The 16,697-nt window shown below is 41.4% G+C and overlaps 1 protein-coding gene across 3 annotated transcripts in view; it reads left to right on the top strand.

Moving 5' to 3' along the window:
- Positions 1 to 1,349: 1,349 nt before the first annotated feature.
- The window catches only part of LOC119176343 (uncharacterized), a 69,483-nt gene continuing 54,135 nt past the window's right edge, over positions 1,350 to 16,697 (top strand). Inside the window, exons 1-3 of one of the 3 annotated variants that reach the window (XM_075877462.1) lie at positions 1,350 to 1,588; positions 9,911 to 10,089; positions 13,907 to 14,035. The gene's annotated coding sequence lies outside the window, so the exon portion shown is untranslated. The remainder of the gene's footprint in view (positions 1,589 to 9,910; positions 10,090 to 13,906; positions 14,036 to 16,697) is intronic. The other 2 variants (XM_037427572.2, XM_037427573.2) reach the window with 2 other exon arrangements.

Genomic DNA, 16,697 nt, shown 5'->3' with positions numbered 1-16,697 from the left:
GTGCCACTGGAGGACAAAGGTGGCCAGTGATTGTCCGATATCGGGTTGGGACGCAGCCTTGTGCTGCTGCGTCTGAACGAAGTCGCCTTCGCAGGTGGCCCCTCTTCTTGCTTTTCGTTGGACGCCTCACGCCGTCCTGCAGACTGCTCGCGGGGTCTTTTGCTTGGCGCCCCACCACTGATACTCTCGCACGACACTGGAAGTTCGGTTAATTCCACCGGCTCAGGCTCCTTCGATGAGGTGCTTGTGAAGCCTTCTTCGGTTTGGCCGGCTGGCTCTTGAGTAACCCCTTCCCCAGATGCTATGTCTGCTTTGGCTGTTGGTTCATCACCACCAGTCGGTGTAACTGTACCTGTTGAAGGTTCAGGGTTCACCACGTCGCCTGCGTCTTTCGCCGCGTCTTCAGCCTCGGTCACGTCCATCACCAACTCTGCTGTGTCGTCACCTTCGGCTGATCCGATAGCCGATGCGTACGTGCGCATGCACGCATCTTCGCTGTGGCCGAACCGCCGACAACGCGAGCATCGGGGTACCTTACACTCTCTTCTAACATGGCCGGTACCTTGGCAGCGCAGACACTGCATTGGCCGACCAGGTGCAACCACAAGTGCTAGTTCACCAGCCACCCTGATTTGATGGGGGAGATCTTCAACCTTCACGCCACTCTTGAGCTTAAGAAGCACAGTCCGTGTGGTTGAACCCTTGTCGCTGACACCTTGAACACGCCAATGCTCCCTTGTGACTTGTACGACCTTCCCATAAGCCGCCAACGCCGTTCGCACGTCTTCATCGTTGACGCCGTACAGCAGCCAATGAAGACGCAGCCGCACCTGCTGATCCTGGGGGTCTACGATGATGCAGCGTCGGCCCTCGACTTTCAACTCCTTCACATCCAGCAAGAGTTTCGTAGCGTCCGCGTTGTTCATGGTGACTGCCCAGACATGATTTATCTGGTAGGCCCCCAGTGCCAACTAACTACGCCGCAGCTGCCGATCGGTTTTGAATTGCAAACAAGCTGGTTTTGTATTGTTGTCACGCTGGACCTAACTAACATTTTTGTTTACTTTTACGTTTGGACGTAACTTTAACGGCTTTTATCGTTACGTCTAGATGAACCGCTAGACAGTCCCGACTATTCAATCAAAGCGCCTAACCGAAAAAGTGCATGACGTCACTTCTGTGCGGCGCAGCAGTCCTGCGTGGGGGTGGCTCGTGCACCGCGCGGCGCAGCAGTCTCTGCCCGTTTTTAGATCTTTAGAAACTCTGGTCTCTGCCTAATGCCTTCTGCTTTGTGCATCGCATCCTCAGTAACTTTAAAACTTTCGCAATACTGTTCACTTTTATAAAAAAGAAAAAGCGTTTTTTTTCTTAAGTCTACCTTTTTTTTTGTCTTGATTTTGTTTACTTGCATCTTTTCCCCCTTTCCCACTAGTTCGCGTCTTGCGAGGGGGCTGCGATGTAGTGTTTTTATTCGCATGTCTTTTGTTGGCTGCTCGTTGAGAGCCGAATTTTTTTCGGCTGCATTCTTTGTGAGCACGCGTTTGGAGAACACTCGCGAAGCATCAGAATAAAGAGGAGTGCTTAAGAGGTAAACCCCAATTTTCTTTACCGGTTCTGCGAACTGTCCGTAATCGCGGGTTTACATATTAGCGTGAGAAAATGATTTTAGGCTTAGAGAAGTGAAAAAGTGATGTGCACGCGGCTTAGTCCTTGCTTCTTTATTGTTTGCCTCGGAAAGGGCGAAACGTTTGTGAAAAGAAAGCAAAAATGAGTTGCAGCCCAAGCGTTGTGTGTGTGGCACTAAACTAACTTGTAGAAGCTAAACCAGGACTTTCTCACTTGAGCGGTACGTGGAATTCTACGGTGCCTGCGCATTGCCGCCGAAATTCACGTTGTCGCCGGCTGAAAATGTAGAGAGGTCGCGTAGGGTTCGTATTTTCTTTTTAAAGCTTGACGCAGATGTGAAATGAAGTGACATTGAACCTGTCGCCGTCATTTGCCGGCGTGCCATTGTTTTGCCTGACGCATTAGCTGTGGAGCCATGATGCGTCAAAGCATGTTATCGCATCATTTGTTTTTCTTCTGCTCATAGCACGCCGCTTTCGTTTTGAGTATGTTTTTATAATGTACCCGTGGTTGAACCAATCGTTGTGGCCTGTGCGATCACTTGATAATCCGGTGACGGCAGCCGTTATGCAATCTCTGTGTCATGCAACTAATTGTGTGTAGTCTGGTAGCCGTAAAAACTGGGCAGCATTCGCTGCGAATGGGTATTGTTCCTGCGAATAAGGACATTACTGCCAATTTATTTCCTTTATTATGAGCATTGGCAGATCACCATTTGCGACAAGTCACGTTGCGTCTGCTAGAAATGTAGCGTTGAATAAATGTTCAGGTAACTCCTTAGTCTGACGAATCCAAGATTTTACCTTCTGCCTGAAATAAATTATCGCAGGGATGTTACTTTTCGAACATCGCTCCATATTGTTTATTCAGCTACTTTCGTTTACGTAGTAATGAGAGTGGATGGGGCGGGTTAATGTAGTCTGCACTCTCTTTAACCCTGCGGCTGTTATGTGCGAAGCTGTGTAAAGCTGACCTGCGCCAAGGCCTGAAATGGCTGTGGCGTGTGTTTCATTAGAAACAGTTTGGAATTTGCTTAGCTGGATAGAAGTTTCCTGTTGGGTGTTGTGCTTAACTTCCGAACTTGGAGCGTGCAATACGTGCTGATATATGCCAGAAGTTGTTGCTAAAAGATTTTGTGAAGTAATGATAGATCTATGTTTCAGGCATTCTGAATAACAGACGGCTTTAATTTGAAGGCAAATATCACTCTTGGTAACCTGCAGCTTGGTGTGGAAGCTTTATTCTCTTGTGTCCTGAAATTATTTCGAATAGTTTAAAAAGCATTAAATTTTTGTTTCCTTGCAAATGTGAAGTGTCGTGTTATTTTTCTACTGCAAGGATCAAGAGCTCTTAAGTGATCGACATAGTGTAGGCAAGGAAATGTAATTCTAAATACTAAGGGAGTATTTGCATTTTGCCTCGTACGGAATTAAAGCAATGTACATTAGTTATTTTCAGGCATTCACCTGCGTTAAAATTTTTATGGTCAGGTTAGTTTTCTAAATGAGGATAAAGTTTGCTGGCCAGAGGCTGGACCAGAAAACGGAGTTCGCTAAAATTTTGTTGGAAGTACTAGCAGTGACAGCCAAGAAGACTGACATCATCTTGATACCGTTAATATTTACACTGATGTGACTGTTTCCTAGTGAAAACATGCAAAAAAGTGCCCTTCTATAAACGTTTTAGTGTAATAAAAGAAAAAAAACCCCTGAATGCAGAACAATTATTTCTAGCCCTACATGTAAATGTCCATATTCTTTGCACATCTCTGGAATTCTAGGCGCTATCAGATCTCAAGTGCCATGTAAGCAAGATATTTTTGTTGGGGGATGTTTTGTTGGGGTTCCGATCACCGCGCTTGTATATGGACATGTAATCTATTTCACAATAATTATAACTTGTTTGCAAGCTTCCTTTTTTTTTAGCCTAATCATGATTTGTTATTTTGTCTAAAAGAAATTAATTTTTATTTTTTAAGGTACTTGTTTGCATGTGTTGAGCTTTCTTTTTTTCATAATGGGTTGTACTTATATTGTTGGATAGTATGAAGTCATTTTCATTGTTACATTATGTAAACAGTTATATCTTCTACTTGTAGTCCGTCTTGTACAGTTTCATAGTTAATGTCATTGTATTGTCCTTATAAATTTTGAATTGGCTACTAGCTTATTTTCAGGCTATTCTGTAGGCTGAATGTTTTTTGGATATTGCCAGTATGTGTACAGGATTGTATGCCGGCCATCTCTTCTTGTCTTTAAAATATTTAAAAATGAAAAAAAGTGTGAAGTGTTCAGTTTGTATTTTTGAAGCCTATATTTAATGTATTCATTTGATCTGACGAAAAAATACACACTTAGTCCCTTCGATATACTTGCTATTTATCAGTGGCTTGATTTCTTTGATCTTTCTTTTCCGATGGTCAGATTGAAAAATTCAATGGCATTAAGGCATTCATCAATGACTGAAGAAAAGCTGTATTAAATACGAGGAGGAATTTGTAAATAGTGTTGTCTTCTCCTGAATGAAGTGTAAATGTCTGACAAACATGGCTGTATATGAATGAAGAATTTTCTAGTTGCTCTAGAGAAAGTTTAAGATTGATTGTGGTTGAGGCTAATATGAAGCAGTTGAATATTGAAGGGTGAAAAATTAGAATAGCATGTAAACCAAGACTCCATAAGTGATGCAAATGCTGTTTCCAAAGAGAAATGCAGGTACATGCTGCTCTAAACTGTGATTTTCTTTAATAACTGCTTCAAACCTGCTTCGAAACGGTACGGAGTAGATGTAGATGAGGAAATTTAACTAGTGGGATCAATTCGCAAATCGTAAAGAAACTGAAAACAATCTGTATACTTTATTTCTAGTATGCAGCTTTGTCGACCCTGATTTCATTTTTGCCACCAGAACTGGCATTTTAAGCAGATAGCTTAGCTGTTTTTTTTTTTTTTTCAACTTGTGCTGGCTATTTTGTTGAAGTGTTGGAAGTTACAAGTTTGCTTTTATTGCTTAGCTGTCATTACCTGCTGCTTTAGCAACACTTTTCTGTAATCTGGTATTCAGCTTGAAAAGTTTGATCTCATTTCTGCCACAAGTAGTATTGGTTCATTGCACACTCGTTAACCATATTCCTATTTGTTAGTTTTTTGCAATTTTCATTAATTTTTCTCTGTGAAATACTTCTCTAATACTAATCTATATATGATGCTTTGGCAGTGCTTTGAACTCCAGGAGTTTTATGGCATATTTTGCATACACTTCTAAAATGCCAATAGTTGCTCCAAAAACACTTGAGGCTACTCTAAAGAGGTACTTTTCCTGCTCTGAAATCGGCTCCAAAAAGTAAAAAGTCACTTCCGTCACTGCTCCATGCCTAGATGAGATCAGAATGTTGAAGAATAAATGATCGTGCTATGGAATAATCGCTTGATTGAATGCTAATTGTAGAAAGTAATTGAAGCCATGCAAGCCACCGATAAGATCTTGAGTTTTTTTTATATAAGCCTTAGTGTTTTCTCAGCATGTTGGTGTAATGTCTCAGATTTGAGTGTATTTCCTTATGTGTAGGCCATTTTGTTGTGGGGAAAGTTCAGAAAGCATGGCTGAATATTTTAGTTTCATCACATGGCAATGTAACCCATCATTGATAGCTTCAGTAAATGTGGTCCCAGTGGTCTATAGAAAAGCATCAGGGCTGGCATGGAAATTAGGCAGTGGCCTTGCTCTCTGTCTATTGGGCATCTTCTCATTATTACCATGTGCTTGTTCATAGTTGGAGTGGCCATATTACTATTACAAAAGCAATATTTATAGAAGCAGTATGCTTAATGTTAAAACTCTACTCTTTTGATACTTTCCTTACATTGATTGAGCAAATAAGTCAATTTTATCAACTTTTTGACACTTAAATTATGCTAAATTATGCTCTGTTTTATGTAGTAGATTGATGTTTGGCAATCTTGGTACATTAAGAATTCTCCAAAAGTAAAACGGAGTTATTGCTGAAATTAGTACTATGTGCTCTTAATCCTAATGCTTGCCTAGACGAGCGATGTGAAAATTGACTATTTGTTCAACGAGACTACAAAATTTTGAAGTACCAGCAATCATGACACTGAAGTTTCATTAAGAATGTCTAATCTTTCTTCCTATTAAGAGCAGGCTACTTGGACTACGCCACAAACATGAATTCATGTTTGGAATCGTGCATTGATTTGATTATTGGGTTTGGTCAGCATCATGTGCACATTTTGTTCTTACAGTGTGTTTGTCTTATCTATTAGTGTTTTGACATATTATGTAAAACCACTCATCATGGATGTTTCTTTCCATGTGATGTTTTCAGGCATGGAACTGCTCACAGGCAACTTTAAGCCGTCTATCTACATGAGCTTGATTAGAAGTCTCAAGGTTTTTAATGCTGCCTGCAAACTGACTCATGATTCATTACTATAATGTTTACAATAGTGTACCATATTATAGAGCACTGCACAAAATATGCGAAGGCATTACCATCTGTTCAGTTTGTATGACTAGGACAGCTTGCTTTCAGACAAGCTGATCTAGCGTGATTATTGAACTAGGAGGCTTGCAGATGCTATTCAACCTGACAACCATTGCTGTCATTGCTGACAACCAGCCCAAAGAAAAGGGACAGAGAGGAACCAAAGCTGGGAGGGCTATAAGTTCACACAGAAGGTCCCACACAAAGAGTTTGAAGTTGCAGTTTTCGGCACTGCGGTAGGCTGACTGTTAAAGGGCCAGAAAACGACTCTGAGGTCCAAAAATTGTTAAGAGAAATATGTGCACTTTCATAATGTGAACATGCTGTCACAAAAATTTCATGAATACATACTACAATAAGGAAGTTACAGAGGTTAGAACATTTGTTTCAGCGGGTTTCAAATATTCGTGCGGTCTCGCCACCCTTCTCTGCCATAGAAAGGGGAAAAGCGTATACCCGTGGTCGTCACTCTGCCCACTTCGGTAATGTGACACGACTGCAGGGATACGTCATTGGCGCGCAGCCAACAACCAAGCAAGGCATCCCCGTCTTGAGCACATGCCATAGGGGCGTGTGGAGAAAACCATAGAGGAAGAAGTAAACGTAGTTGCAAGCACTTCTCCCCTAGTGGTAAAGTAGCGAGACGCCTCTTTGTCTCGAAGGCGTTCTTCTGGCAGTATTGCTTCTACCAGTAGTCTAGGTATCTATAAAACTAGAAGGCAGTAACGGAAAATGAAAATGCGGACTGCGTGACTAGAGCTGCATTGCGGCAGGGCCGTGGTGTCATTTTGTAGGACAATGGACCGATCGATGAACTCGGTGGTGCGTAAAGTTGCCCATGGGCAAACTTTCAACACTGTGCGTGTATGAGGAGGATTGGTCCAACGAAAAAAACAGGTGCGGGATTATTTTTCAAAATGGAGAGTCGCGGCGCGCAGCGCTGTAATATTCGAAAACTGCGATTGCCGCGGTGTACTGTACGAGTTGGTGAGCTTGATTGCGGAATGTAAAAAAAAGTCTTTGCCTGTTTATTGGCCTTTTAAGAAGGTACTGACAATTTTTTCAAGGTGTGTTCATTCTGCCATACAAGTCTTCTGTATGCAGAGGCTGCTCTGAGCAACTGTGAAGCTCAGAAAATGCTGGTGAGATATTTTATGTCGATATGAAAATCAATTTTCGCATGGCACACTTATCAACATCAATACAAGCATGGTGCCAGACTTCAGTACTAATATGGTGACTTCACGAAGCAGTCTGACTAATCTTGATGATGTCAGGTGCCGAAACTTCAAAAATAGCTGCTTCTGTATCACCTAAACATTCAAAATGGCCGCTTGTGCAGCGCCAATAGAGCGATGGTACGGGGCAGGTGGTGTGGAAATGCCACCATAGCTTGTGCGAGCTAGCCCCGCTGCGGTGGTCTAGTGGCTAAGGTATTTGGCTGCTGACCCGCAGGTCGCGGGATCGAATCCCGGCTGCGGCGGCTGCATTTCCGATGGAGGCAGAAATGTTGTAGGCCTGTGTGTTCAGATTTGGGTGCACGTTAAAAAACCCCAGGTGGTCAATATTTCCAGAGCCCTCCACTACGGCTTCTCTCATAATCATATGGTGGTTTTGGGACGTTAGACCCGACATACCTACCCAGCTTGTGCGAGCTCGTGATCAATAGCTCATACTCTGATGTCATGCTACATTAGCAACCGAAACTAACATACTATTCGCAACTTCTAGGTACAGTGGCGCTGCTGAGCGGTGACGGCCGGAAGCTCTGTTCAGATGATTGAAGTTTTGGACCTGCCTCAAACAACAGATGTTGCAGTTTGTTTTCCCGCATTTGCAGTCGTTTTTCAACATTGTGAACGAACCCGCTATTACTGTCACTCTTTCAGTTTCTCAAGTTAAAAGGAAAGTAGAAAGAAAAAGCCAACTTATTTCACTGCGAGCTTTGATTTTGATGCTCGCAGCCTATATACACCGTGAGGAGAAGTAAGTTTCCCGTTCAAATTAGCGCCCCAAAAAGCCATCAGTTGTTAACAGGGTTAAATTTAGAAATACCCAAGGCCCGTGAATGTATTATGCAGCACCCATTTTGTGTACTAGTACAGCAGCTTCCAGGTTTGCAGTTCTCGCACTTAGTTTCATTTGCTCGACGCAATCGCTGTGAAAACAGTACTAGCACTAAATTGGGAATGCGTTCCGCCTCTGTAGAATAGAAGGAAAGGACCGGTTTCACAACATTCGTCGCATCATTACACATCTGAAGCGTTTGTGAAGTTCCTCCACGATCTTCACATCTGCAACAATTTGTGTTAGGTCTTACTTGCTGATGGTGCTTTTTTTTTTTTTTTGTCGTTTCTGCCCCACCCCATGCTATCTTTTGTACTTTTAAAACACCGAAACATAGCATAGTAATGGAAATGTCACCTTTTACACGTGAAAATTGCATATTACCACTGGTTTTGTTCACTGCTTGCCAAATTCATTCTCATTATATTCTGTTGTTCTTCTTTTAATCAAAAAAGCCCCCTAAAATCATGTTGCCGTTAATATGACATGCTTCTCTTGCTGCTCACGCTTCGGTATTGAAAAACATTTTTTTATCTGCTTATTCTACTTCGTGCGTTTAGGTGAGCTTTGCGCAGAATGCAGTGCAAGCAAAACTGTAGATTAAGCGCGTCTCCGAAAATGTTTCTGACATTACTGAGAAATTTGTACTGAGGCTCCTATATGATACTTTCCCAACATGACACCAGGGGTTGCGTGCGATTATCCACAGCCAGCATTGCGAAGAGCGTTCGTGTGTGCCTTATTTACAATTTCGCACATATTCATCTACCCAATGTGCTACCAGGCATTTTTTTTTTTCAATATAGTATGTTAGTGCTCTCCTACTTTTTCAAAAGCATAAATTGAAGGGCCACCAAAGCCCGAAAAAGTGCGATCTTCGCCAAAAGTGTACTTTTCGGTACTGTCTCTCTCACAGCGATCATCTCAACGACCTCCATGTTGGATGTACAGTCATGCCACCTATAGGTCGTGAAAGTTGCGAATGATTACTTTTTCAGTGTTCATTCAGTCGTAGTACATTTTTCTAGGATTTTGAGGGCTTGGCCTTTATTTGATGAAAGAAAAAAAGTGAACATCTTTATGTCAGTACGTAAAGAGAAGCACGAAACTAATTTGAATTAAATACCTAAAAAACTTCATTTGTGGTAATTGCAGAGTAATAGTTTGTTATGAAAAATGTGACAGTGCCAGAATATTTTGTTTTGCACCGTAATCTATATACTTGTGTATAAAAGTCATATTGTGATTTAAAAGTATTCCTTTGTATTTAGGATGTTTTGCCAGAACTAAAGTTTCAGAAACTGGTCACATTCGATCTATAGCTCCTTTTGAATACAGTTTAGTCAGTTTCTGTGAGTAAAGGATTAATTGAGCCCTGGCAGATGCCTTTCACTTGTTGTGCCTTCTCAGACCAACTGTCATTGTGTGGTAGGTTGGTGTTTCTGGCATTGTCTTTGGGTAATTTGTTAATATAGCTGAAAGTGAAAGAATTCTTAGCTTTCCGAAATAAAGGGTCCCTAAAAAATATATCAAAGATGTTCAGGAACATCTTTGAAATAGACAATGCTGCCTGAACTTTTGAAATCACTATTCTTCTAGTGCATGCTCATGCTGTTCTTACTGATGGCTTTCACAGTGACTGGCATTGATAGCTTGAGCATTGGCTGCTAGACTGATAGGTACTATCAGTGTCAATTTTTGTGCTGGATGCAGATGCTGCCCATTCATCAGGAGCTGAAGATCCAGCAGACATGAAGCCATATCTGTCTCAATTTGATGCTTTGAACAGGAAGAACCAAAGTCTTTCGTACTTTGCAGCCATTGGTGGTGAAATTGAGACATTGAAAAGCCTTTCTCAGGAGGGAGAAATCACCAACTTCTACAGTTAGCTGGTCTGGGAGTTCTTTATTTTTGATTAGGAATATTTTGCTAGGTTATTGGTTGACAGTTTCAACAAATGTTTTTAAGGGAGTCTGAGGAATAGTGCTCAGTCAGTAGCCATTCTTTTAAAACCATGACAATCATCTTTTGCCAATTTCTTTCTCAAGCTCATGTACCTGTTTTTGAAGCAGTGGTTGGCACTAAGTCAAGATGGAGAATTTGGGTAAATTGCTCTTTCATCGGCACTCTCTACATGCTGTTGCATGGCAAAAAGAACAGTGGACTATGTTGTTTAAGAAAATTTTCCTCTTTGGTAAAACAGTTGCCAAGTACAAATATTCCCAAAATACTACATATGGTTACCCCACCTTGAATGCACACTGGGCCTAAGTTTCTCACACTGTGTGAAAGTAGTTGATGGGTTGATAGCAAACAAGATGACTGATGTGCATGGAGTAGTATATAATCATGGGGATTTTATGTCCCAAAACCACAATATGATTCGGGAAATGCTGTAGTGGAGGCTTAGAAATTTTCACCACTTGGGGTTGTTTAATGTGCACTTAAAGCCAAGTACACACACCTATAGCATGTAGCTTCCTTTGAAATGCGGCTTCTGTGGCTGAGATTCAATCCTGTGATGTTTTGGTCAATAGCCAAGAGCCATAGCCAGTGGACTGCTGCAGCAGGTTATGTGCATGAAAAGCCAACCAACCAACAGGGAATGCAATTTTTGTTCACGTTGAAGATGCTTCGAAAGAATAGGACTTTTTGTGATATCGCATTTAGGCTAGAAATGACTGGAGAACTATGGCTTGACAAGGTGTAGTGATAAGTTATGTACTCGTACGAACTTGAAGCTGTATTTATTGCCTGTTACTGAATAAAGAATGTGCTGACTTCTCCACGTGTAGGGTAAGTCAAAGTTTATGAAATAATGCTGGAAAATATAAATATAAATTGATATATAGAAAGGCATATTACTTTTGATGCGGATAGCAGTCTATCACGCTGATAGTGCATAGGCAGGATAATCACAAGTCAATAAGGGTAACTGATCGGATTCCCAGAAAAGGCAAACGCGTGAGGGTGAGACAGAAATTTAGGTGGGCTGATGAAATTATAAATTTCGCATGTATAACGTGGCAATGCAGGTGTAACGTGGAAGACCGGGTTGATTAACGAAACATGGGAGAGGCCTTTGATCTGCAGTGGGCGTAGTGAGGCAGATGATAATTTTGAAATTCGTGATAGTGTTAAGTGCTTATGAGTTAAAAAAAGCACTGGAAATTTGTAAGGTAGTTTCATGTAGTGGTGTACTGCATGAACATTCACCTTTACAAAATTTTGTCATGGTCTGCAAGGGTGAATGCACTTGTAGTATGCACTGTGAAATGCCTCAGACTAAAAATCAGCATCTTCCTGATAGCTTGCAAAAGTAGCTCTTCTATATTGGGATTTATAAGAAAGTTAATTGCATTAGCATATTTTGTGAACATGCTAATAGCACAATTATAGTGTGGACTGCAGGCGTGTATAAATATTAAAAACATTTAACAGCAAACCAAATTTTGAAAAGTATAAAATTTTGAAAAGTACAAGAGAACACAAAGGATTTTGTAGTGGAAGTTTTGTATTCGTGTACAAAATGCTGCTGTCAAACACTCTCTATTGTTGGAATTTATTTTATATTGAATTTCAGATTTATTTGCTATACTTATATTAGACACCTCTTAATAATGTTTGTTATACACAATTATTTAGATATCAGTTATATATTGTTCTATCACAGGTAATTTGTAACCCTTTATTTGTTCTTTAATTGAACCTCACATAGCAAAATAGGTAGAGACCGAAAAATTTAGTAGTTTCAAAATTTCAAAGCAAGAAAACCGATGCCTCCTAAAAAGATTATGCCTGTGACATCAGCTGCAAATGCGCTGCCCTACTCTTTCCACGTGGGCTAGAGCCTCTCACAGCGACTCCTTGCAACTTGCAGCGGCGCGCGCTGTTGGTAACTCGAGCAGACGACGCGACGCGGGTTGGCGGGAATAATGCCAGCGTTGTGGAAACCGATGGAGGAGTTGATCGAACTACAGCGTGATGAAACGCATCTCAAACACGCTAACAATGCGATGTCCTAAACAAGTTGAAAACTATGTGCGCAAATATACAGGCATCGGGAGAAATAAATGCATGATTAAAAAGCTACGACGCCCTTTTTGGGGAGCTTTGTTTTGCCCCGATTACACGCATTAGTGGAGAAAGTCGTGTTTTGGAGCCGTGTGTTCATCTTGCCTACAAATCCAGTTTTGCTACGTGCCTAAATGCTTGTCAAGCCTCAGGAAATATAGTTGTAAATACCTTCAGAGAGCTATTTGCATGAACAGTGACTCGAGGCGATTTCGAGAGATGACTGGATGCCAACATGTAATGCTCTAGTGTGCAGTAAGGAGTACCCAACAGGAACGCTGCTGCAAAGCTGCTTGAAAGGAAACCCCGGTCACAGAAAGCACTTAAGCTGCAGTCAAACGTTTCTGCAAAGAAATGACTGACGTTTGTTGAACTAACAGTGCTCCTCAAGCGAGCTTCACGAATGCACAACCAACCGCCCGCACGAAGCAGCCAGCTGTGCTGCTCCATTGACACAATGTTGCCCACATCGTCGTTCTCGCCGGCTTTGGCGATACAGTCGCTAGCACCACCACACAGCGCCCGCTCGAAACATGTGGCAGTGATCTTCAAATAGCAAGGCTGGCGATGTCTCAGGCAGGTTATTTACCTAGAAGGCATTGAGGAAGCAGTCCGCTAAACAAAAATTTGATGCTAGAATTTAGTTGGCTTACCTTGTCAGCCATTGCCATCTAAGAAACGCACAGATTGCAGTGCAGCAAGTACTTAAATGTAACGTCGTCGCCGGCCATCCTGAAGAATGTTCGAATCTTATTGTGAGCATCCAACACATTTTTTGTGGATGTTGGATAATTTTATCCCTGTGTCATGTCGCTTATTTCACATAGTCGATGGTTTTGTGCACACTACTTACAATGACCTCGTCAGGCAACTGTTCGTGAACAGCCATGTCTTCATCTACAGTTATGATGTCGTTGACCTTCACATTGTCAGGAACCTTACGGCCGAGGGAACAAAGCGCGCCCCATACACCTATCAGTGGTTCAGGCATTATGCTCATAACAGTTATATATCTACTTCAAGGAAATCTTCAGCTGGTGCCAGGATCACTCATCTACTGCTCTTCTGTAGCACACAAATCAACGTGGCTGTATAATAGCTGGATCTGTCGGACATCTTGGATATTTCAAACCAAGAGCAGCTGCACACCACATGATATCAACAGTCACACACAACACTTTACAAAAGTGACACCACACGAGTTGTGCATGATACACAGAGCGTAGTCGCAGAGTCTCAATAGCTGCCACAATGCTAGTGGGAACAATGATGCAGCCGTGCATTAAAAAAATTGTCTAAACCAGCAACTTGATTGCATTAATGATGTTTGGTGTATGTAATTTGTGTAATTTAGGTGTGAATCAAGGACGAGTGCATTTTGAAGTGTCAAGATGCACTCTGATGCACCTTGCATGGGCTGATATGGTGTGTGGAAATATCCTGTCAATTTTAATTGTGGGGTTGCTGTTGAGCAACATTTGTTTTGAGAAATGCAAGGAGCATGTAATACTATGGGTGTTCGCCGACAACAGGAAAATATCTCATTATGGCATGATCATGTTTTATTGAGGATTTTGACTGTAACGCTAACTAGCAAGTATATTGAGTGCGTTTCTCTGTTTTTCTGTTTTATAGATTATTGTTCTTTACATAGACATGGTGGTAACCGATATGCCATACTTCTTTGCGATAAAGCACCATTGCACTTTGCGTGGAGTACTGATGTCATCCAAGCGTTGAATGCAGCCTTCAGGACCTTTGCTGGTGAGTTGCTGATTGGCTTTTATAGTAACATGCAAACAGTGCTGTTGTTTCCCTCTTCAGTTTATCTTTGGCGTTACATATGCCTGCACAAATGTTTGCGTGGGCCTAAAAGAGAAGGCAGGGTGCAATTGGCAGCAGGAAGGAAGGTACACAAGTGGATTTCAAGCAATACCTGTCACAGAAGGGTCCGTGGCAGGTGACGACGACTTCATCAGATTCCCCTGCCATTAAAAACTGCCTGCCAAGAAGTCAGTTACAGAAAGGTGGCCTCCCATGTTTATGTTCAGTCATTTGTTTTTGGATATGTGTCGTTTATGCTTCTTTATATGCTGATCTAATCTCATACAGCATTTGCGGTTTTATTTCATACTTCCTACTAATTGAATACCCAGGTGAACTGTTACTGTGGTGGTGCTGGCAACAGCACCACAGTAGTGTTTACCAATGGTGTGGTGTTTACCGTTATCACTTTGCTTAAAGAGGCCCTACTTCAACGCCGGCGCCCACCGCCCGTCGCATTGTTGGCTCGCTAAAAACGGGGCATTCCTTTTCATGTTTAGTTGCTTGCTGGCGTATTGCAGCCTCGTTTGCAGGCTGTGTTGTGTTTGTTGTTCTCCTAATACATCATTTCGAAACTTGAATGATTTCTTTCTGAGAAAGCTTAAAATAGATTTTTGGTGTTTTTAGCATTCACTCGTATGGCCCAGCTACCACCATATGAATATTGCTCTCTATTTCTCGTGTCCAGCCAATCAAAAGTGAATGGTGTATGTCGTCACGTCACATGACATTATGTCACTTCCCATAACAGAAATAGCCGATGCGTGTCGCCGCAGTCAGAAACCAAGGTAGTTTGTCCCGTGAATTAAAATTATAACGGTGTCGATTTTGGCATTGCCTTTTGCGCAACGATATCGGCGCGTTTCAGAGCACCTGAAGAACCAATGAAAAATACATGCTCAAATAGTGTCGCAGGGCCCCTTTAAGTAATGCTGTTGGCATGTAAAATGGCACATGTTGCGTGTCGTTATTGTCTTCACAATCTTTCATTTTTCAGTGTCATAAGGATCTATAAGTCCAACTTCATTGCATTACTTGTGGTGCTGTAGAAAGTTTTAAAGGGAAAAGTTAATTGTAAAGATTGGTTTTTGTCTGCATAGGACAAAAATATTTGATTTTCTGTGTCTGCTGCAGCATTGTTTTGACCTGTATAAACTTAAGATTTTATTTGTAATTCAGGCAGAGAAGTTTATGGCTATGCTATGTATATTACGCTTGTATAATTTTTGGTCATCTAGTTATAGTTAAAGAATAATGTTTACTTCCTGTTAGTATGTGCCCTGCTGCAATTTAAAAGCTTCAACAAGCTGGCAGTTAAATAAAAAACTTTTTATTTGTGCAGTGATTATAAGCCAGGACAAGAAAACCAGCACTGCTAGTGTGGAACTTGCTGTGTTTAAGAATTGTTGTGTGATGATGTGGAGATGTCTAGTGTAGAGCATAGTATAGCACACAAAAGAATGTCAAGCAGATACGAACGTGGAAGGAGACCTAGCCTTTTACGGTGTCATTGACCTGCCCAAAAAGAGTTCCTGCCATGCCATGTAAATGCAAAGGGGCAGTGTTAGAGTGAAGAAATGTGACTCTCACTCGCACTCTCTGAACAATCCACACTTAATGAAGCAGCTCGTATTATATTTTGAAAAATACTGCTGCACACGCACGCGATTTCTGAAGAGGCACTTAATGTTGCCAAGAAACCACGAACACTGCTGCCATGTTTTGATTTGATGCAGCTTTGTGATTTTTCACTAATCTGTGTAAAGAAAACCTATAGCCTACCAGGTGACATAATTCAAGTGTTCGAGACACTCCAAGAAAAATATAAACATTACGTGGAATTTCACACTGGTGACTTGTAAATAAGAAAGCACGTGGGTGGCTGGGTTGTCTCAGTGCAATCAGCATTCTTGAATGCCTGAGTGTGTTTCCATTTTCGCAGCTGAAGCTTATGCTTTATTGGAAGAATGGGAAGCACTATTTATAAAGTCACAAGACAAAAAAGAAATAGGGTTACAAAAACAAATTTTCATAAAAGACAGCAAAGTTCTAATGGGTCCTTGAAACATGTGAAAATCCTTGGACGAGAAAAGTTTGTTTTCAAGGCCTTGAATATGCTTGAATTTTCGCCAATCTTTGAATATCCTTGAGTTTCATTTTTTTTTATTTTGAAGAAACCTCGCATATTTCACAGCACATTGTTTGTGATGCCGTATGTATAACAGGTGGGATATGTAATGTGCCCATCACAAAAGAAGCCAACACCATGCATTTTAGAAACTTGGAAGAGGAAGGAGCAGGAGGATAAGAAACAGGAAAAGATATGTTGCATTGAGGAGGAGGTTGAAACGTTGAACAAAACAAAACAAAAAAAGAAAGGAAGAAAAGGAAACTAAAAGCCGCTTTAAGGATTAACAGCTACAACATACTCGTATATAGAAAAGGTAGAGGTAACTAGTGACTTGACATGCATCATCAATTCAAACACCCTTAGGAAAATTGCCAAGACCAATCGGCAGGGGACAGTGGACATTTGTATGAAAACTCAGTAGTGATTACTGAACTACTGAAAGTGATTATCCATGCAACTCCAAGGAAGTAT

The sequence above is a fragment of the Rhipicephalus microplus genome, chromosome X, assembly GCF_043290135.1.
Source record: "Rhipicephalus microplus isolate Deutch F79 chromosome X, USDA_Rmic, whole genome shotgun sequence".
Lineage (NCBI taxonomy): Eukaryota > Metazoa > Arthropoda > Arachnida > Ixodida > Ixodidae > Rhipicephalus > Rhipicephalus microplus.
Note: the sequence above shows the minus strand (reverse complement) of the source record. Positions and strands in the feature narration are given on the sequence as shown.